The 6,000-nt window shown below is 43.8% G+C and overlaps 1 protein-coding gene across 3 annotated transcripts in view; it reads left to right on the top strand.

Annotated features, from left to right (window-relative positions):
- The first annotated feature begins 420 nt into the window (after window positions 1-420).
- LOC111870776 (tumor necrosis factor alpha-induced protein 8-like protein) overlaps window positions 421-6,000 on the top strand; it is a 30,196-nt gene continuing 24,616 nt past the window's right edge. For 2 of the 3 annotated variants that reach the window (XM_023863301.2, XM_023863305.2), the window contains exon 1: window positions 421-489. The gene's annotated coding sequence lies outside the window, so the exon portion shown is untranslated. Of the gene's footprint in view, window positions 569-6,000 lie in introns of all 3 variants that reach the window. The other variant, XM_023863303.2, reaches the window with a different exon arrangement.

Below are 6,000 nucleotides of genomic sequence, written 5' to 3'. Positions count from 1 at the left end.
AGAGCTGTCCACTTTTCTACTTTTATAAGCTTCTCGATGCTTTGATCCCACATGTTGCAACTAGAGGAACTAGAGCTAGTGCGAAGACAGGCAGGAAAAGACACAACTTATTGACTGAAGGTCAAATCATGCACGATTTACAGATGTATGTGTGCGCAGTCCCATTGCGCCCATAACGGCTCATGTACACGGGAGTTATCAACAACAGGCCAACAATCGTTCAACTGAAAAATTGCATGTGTGCCCTAGGCACCTACTTTTGTTTCAAACAGCGGTTCTGCTGCTATACCGAACTGGCCGGTGATTACAGTACTTATAGTTCACCATATTGATACAGATGGCTCTAGTATGCGGAGCGAATATGCATCGATATCCTTGAACTTCGTTCTGTCCAGCTCATTCGTTTATGTGGTTGACGGTAGGTGATGTATAATCGTTTGCAACGTCAGTTGCGGTCGGTTGAGTCAGTTAAAGTCGTTGAAGTGGCAGGTGAGTTAAGGGTGTTGTTTGTATATTAGATGAGGAGTATTATTTAGTAGCAAGAACATCGGAAATTGTAGGAGCTCGGGTAAGCGCACAGCATGAACTTCATTATATTAGTACAATGAGAAAATCTTAGAGTGTGAAAGTGAGGCTTCCTACATTACCAAAACATCTGAAGAATGTGCATTCGCACATGGCTGTATGTTGCCTCGTGTTGAGATACGAAGTTGTGTGTCAGAGAACAGTGCAAGCGTAATGAGTTAACTGCTGAGAAGTTTAAGTGTGGAAAGGCTGTAGGTGCTTTCTATATGTGCATTTCTTGATTTCTTTTACAAACGCGTGCATAGTAACTGCGGTTCATGTGTTCATTAGTAATGTGATTTCTGACACGTCAGGATTTTAGTACACATGTACTTATATAAGGCATGTTGATGCATATGCAACAAAATCTCTCTTGTTTCTCTTAAAAGTGTCAACATTTTGTTTAATTGTGTAATGAGCCTGTGTAATTCTTTTACCACTTGCATTGCAATTGACATAATGGCGCGAAGTCTAATTACTGTAGAGATATTCCTACTAGATTGTGAAATAATTAAAGCCTACCCTAAAGATGTATTTGCAACGAAGTTTGCATATTTGTAGTTTATTTGCTTCCCCCTGCTTGTTTTCCTTCTGAAGTGAAGTAAAGTAAAAGTTGACCATTTGTCTGTTGGCCAGGTGTGACAAATAGACTCCCTTAAATTTCAAACGCAGGAAGGAAGCCACACAATATCCGTCTCCCAACATCTGCCTTCCGGAACGTTTCCAGTATATGGACTGGGGCCACAATTTTTGGTGAGGGGTGGTAACGCGATTTGTGTCCCTTAAAACCGACTGGTCTTTATGCCTAACGTTACTCGTTGATTAAAAGAGTGTCAGAACTTCGCTATACGTGTATATGTATAAACATTCAGTTAAATGTACACCTAAGCTGCAGTGCTGCTGAATACTGTTTTGAGTAAATGGGGGGGGGGAAGTAGTGATCCATCCTTGTTCAGTTTAAAATAAGGAATTATCGTGATTTTGACTTAACTTCTGTAGTTCCTTGTGAATATCTCGTTCACTAGCGAACTCAGCGGAGTTGAGTCATTTGAGAAGTTGCTAGCCGCTAAGCTACTTGAAGAATTTCCCAACATTTTATAGAACCCGAAGGCTCATTACGATGTTCGCAAAATCCCCTCCAGCGGCCTCTATCTTGAGCCAGATGAATCATGTCCATACCACTCAATAATACTTATAATCCGTTTTAATATTATCCTCGCACATATACCTGGGTCAAAGAGCCGGGATAGCGCAGTCTGTATAGCGACTGGCATCCGACCAAGGAGTCGGAGTTCGAGTCCCAATGGAGGCAAGAATTTTCACTTGTCCATGTCGTCCAGACAGGCTCTGGGGCCCACCCAGCCTCCTGTCCAATGGGTACCGGGGGTTTTTCCCTGGGGCTAAAGCGGCCGGGCGTGAAGCTCACCATTCACCTCAAACTAGTGCCGAAGTCAAGAAAACGTGGGTCTATACGTCCACTCCCCATACGTCTTCATGGCGTAGTGCTTAAATAAGCACAGGGAAAACTTTACCTTACACCTAGGTCTTAGTAGTGGTGTCTTCCCTTTTGGCTTTCCAATCAAAACCTGGTACATATCCATCTTCGCTCCTGTGCGTGCTACATGCCCCTCCCATCTCATCGTCCTTGACTTGATCATTATAATTAAGCTTGGCGAAGAATACAAGTTTTTAGCACCTCATTATGCAGTTTTTCCCAACCTCCTGTCACTTCATCTCTCTTCCGTCCAAATATTCTCCTCAACACCCTGTTCTCAAAGAACCTCAGTCTACGTTCCTCCCTTAATGCCAGAAACCCCATGTAGAACCACGGACAAAATTATATAGTCTTGTCTGTTTTAATTTTCAACAGCAATTTGAGACAAAAAGTTCTGAATTGAATGGTAGCATTACCCGAGAATAATATGCCCCCAAATTTCCTGATGATTCAAATTTTGATTTGTTACTGTTGTTCTCAAACATTTGAACTGTGCCACATTTTCGAATCATCTGTTGGTTATCTCTATGCTACGATTTTGCCCCTCGTTCTCCTGCCGAGAGAGCTGCATGTACGTTGTTTCTGTGCGTTTACTTCTAGATCAGCGTATCTGCTAGCGTCAATTAGAGCTTGTTTGTTTTCCCCGTTACTGTACATGTTATCTCCCAGTAGAATTATCATCATTAGCATAAAGAAAGGTAAAGCTATCCCTGCAATAGGCCTTGAAGGCGCATAGGGTTGTGAGACATCGAGGCTTCCACATTTTCTAGAAAATCGGCTCACAGATGGCGATAAGATTGTGAGCCTCACATGATGGCCGCCTTTTACACCCCAGGAATATTCCTGGTACTCATTTCTGTTAGAGGCTGAGTCGACCCCAGGGCCATAGTGCGGCTGGAAGGATTAGGTAAATGGAAAAAATCCAACTCATTGGGACTTGAACCCGCGCCCTTCTGGCTTGTAGCATAGTGCCTCAACCAACTACGCTACCGCGTGCCCCACATCAACAACATAGAACAGAATATCTCGTCGCTCATATTCGTAAAATGCATAAATTAGTCTTTCGGGATACTGTTTGAGCAGGCTGTTGACAAATTATTATATAAATAAGATTGTAATACATTACATCAATAAGTAAGATGGCATATTCATGTGAACTTCCGGATTTTGACACCGTGCAGTGTTCGAGGTGGGTAACCAAGTTTCCGAGGAGCATACTGCCTCCATTTCCATGGTCGAAGTGATTAGGGTGAGAATGTGGTTATGTTATACACGTATATATATAACTATCTAATACGAAATTGGTATGTTTATAATTTGCAGAATTTCACATGGTTCAGTGGTGTTTATCGGACGGAAACTTTAATTTCGCGCTGCCGCCATGTTGTTTTGCCCGCTAGAAACAAATAGCCTCACTAAAAGTGTCATATTTTCCGAAGCTCTGTTGCCACCCATGATTTCAATACTTCATTAAGTGGCGCCAATTATCGATCTCACAAATTTAGAAGTAGGTCCCACAGCGATAGGCTGGCTTCTAGTGCAGGGAGGGCGAACCATTGGTGGACGTTCATCGATGTTTTGGAGAAACGGGCTGCACTGCGTCACATCTGCGTAGTCACCGCTTTGACGAAATATTATTAGTGGACGGGTCGATATGTGTGGGTTACAGTGAACTTTATATTCGTGTATTGATTGTGGAAGTCGAAAACGAAGAGCACAATACATGTGGAAGACACGCAGAAAAATGATGTAACCTGTAACCCCTTAAATTTGACTGTAAGAAGCTTGCTGGATGTGACAGAATAATGAAGATTTTTCATGGAATGTAAATTTCTGTTGTGTAATTTATAGTGGTGTATCTTCGCAACACTACAAATTTCTTAAGCCTCCTGTTACCCCTACCCTCTTAGGTGCAAATATTTTCCAGGGCCCTCTGATTTCATACACCTTCCGCCCGTCTTCTCGTAATGCAAGAGGCCAAGTTTCGTAACCATGCAAAATAACAGGCAAATGTATAGGTTGTGGAGCTTCATGATTAGTACTCGTCCTCATTCGTCTTCAGGACTCGGCGCTTAATAAATTCAGTACAGGGACAACTTTATATTTCACCTGTGACCTCAAGTTTCTGCCCAGCACTGTTCTCGAACACCGTTCTTATGAGGGCTGGGATCTCACGGCAGTGGCTTCTGGGATGTGAGGTGTAGTCTGGTGTCCCAAAGGAATCTACGGCCACCATCATCAGTGTGTGTAGTAACTGTGTAGTTGGGCCGCGCCATAGCTCAAACGGTTAGTCGCTGGCTTCCCACCGCGGCGGCCCGAGTTCGATCCCTGGTCTGGTCAAGTGGGATTTGTGGTGGACAAAGTGGCGCTGGGGCAGGTTTTCTCCGAGTACTTCGGTTTCCTCTGCCAATCTTCATTCCACCAATTGCTCCACAATCACCCTCACCTATCATCTGGGACTGGTACAATAGGCCAGAAGTGGCCGCAGTACAAGGGACTTAGTTCCACCCCACTAGCAATAAAAAAAAACATAGTTCCTAATCGTTTCTGTCGGAGTGCACGGTGTTACCGTAGCGGGAGATGGATGACCTCAACAATTCCTGTGTTCGTCGCGTAAAGTGCGAAAGTTTCACGTCTGTGAAACAGCAGGCCATCTTAAAACAAGTTTCGTATATTTTGATGTTCAAATTGTTGTATTAATAAGCACAGCAGTTGAGCGTTACACACGTGTACACACGCGAATAAGCAAACATGACGTGGCTCACGGAAGTGTTTTCTTAGATACCGGATGCTGTAGGATGCACCCTAAAGGAAGCCCATTTGAAAGACTTTTATGACTTGTCACAAACAAAAAAGAATTTTACGATTGTCCTCGTTTTCTCGTTATGTGTTGGCAGTGTAACTGGCCTCCCAGTGACCGGGCTTGGTGACTGCGGACACATGCTTGGTCACTTAAACGGCAGAGGGTTTGGGGGTGGGCCGTCGTTCAGCGAAGCGTTGCGTAACAGCGACAGTACGCAGTCTTGAAATTGTATTCTTGAATGACTGTTCATGGGTTGACATGATTTACGTTATTCTGCGAAACCACCTTTATTGCGGATTTTCACAGTACAATTAACCAGTTAAACACCGTGGTTACATAGTTTGGGCGCCACCTGTTTTGACTTTCAGCACCTCTGTATTATATGTATTTTAGTATGATTGTCACAGTAAATAGCAGCATTATTCAGGTGAGATTTGTGTGTTTCCTGTCAGGTACAAGCTGAACATTCAGTATCACTTCGATGAACGTGAGGTTTCGAAGGGGTTAAACCGAAAGGCTTGGCGGCCAGTAGACATTGCGCCTCCTTGTACTGTGGCACAAAGAGCTAGTCTGTAGTGTGGCCTGCTACTTTATCTGTAGCCAGATCATATAACGAGAACCAACTGTTGAAAATTCAGTTCAGAAAAGTTCCAGGGACGTCGCGACACATCAGCAGACCTTCAGACAGATCTCAGTTGTGTAATCTGTGGGGTTTGTAGTAGATTTCATTAAAATCCTGTTTAAACCACTGAGGTTTATGCCAGAGATCTTACAGTGGAATAGTTTGAGAAATGGCAGGGATGAAATTTGGGTAAAGAAGAAGCGGACATTTGCCAACTGACAAGAAACACGGTTGGCCGCCGTAGCATTTCCTATTTTTGAACCGGTAAGGTAAAAATCTGACTTTGTTATACAATATTCCGGGACTTCCTGCCGGCTGGCTGGCCTGAATTTCGTTCTTTTGGCTTTCGACTCCACCAGGCGGACGTTCAGATTGTCGTTAGCTGCCGAGGGAAATGCAGTGTCGTCCCTCAGTTCATGTGTACACATTCCCGAACTATGTACAATGAAACAGGGGGCTCTTCTGACGTGCTTTTTGTCTCTGGTCATGAACCGGTTCCCTAAAAGGGGATGGGGA

The sequence above is a fragment of the Cryptotermes secundus genome, unplaced genomic scaffold, assembly GCF_002891405.2.
Source record: "Cryptotermes secundus unplaced genomic scaffold, Csec_1.0 scaffold307, whole genome shotgun sequence".
Classification (NCBI taxonomy): Eukaryota; Metazoa; Arthropoda; class Insecta; order Blattodea; family Kalotermitidae; genus Cryptotermes; species Cryptotermes secundus.
This window is presented reverse-complemented; position numbering and strand designations above follow the sequence as displayed.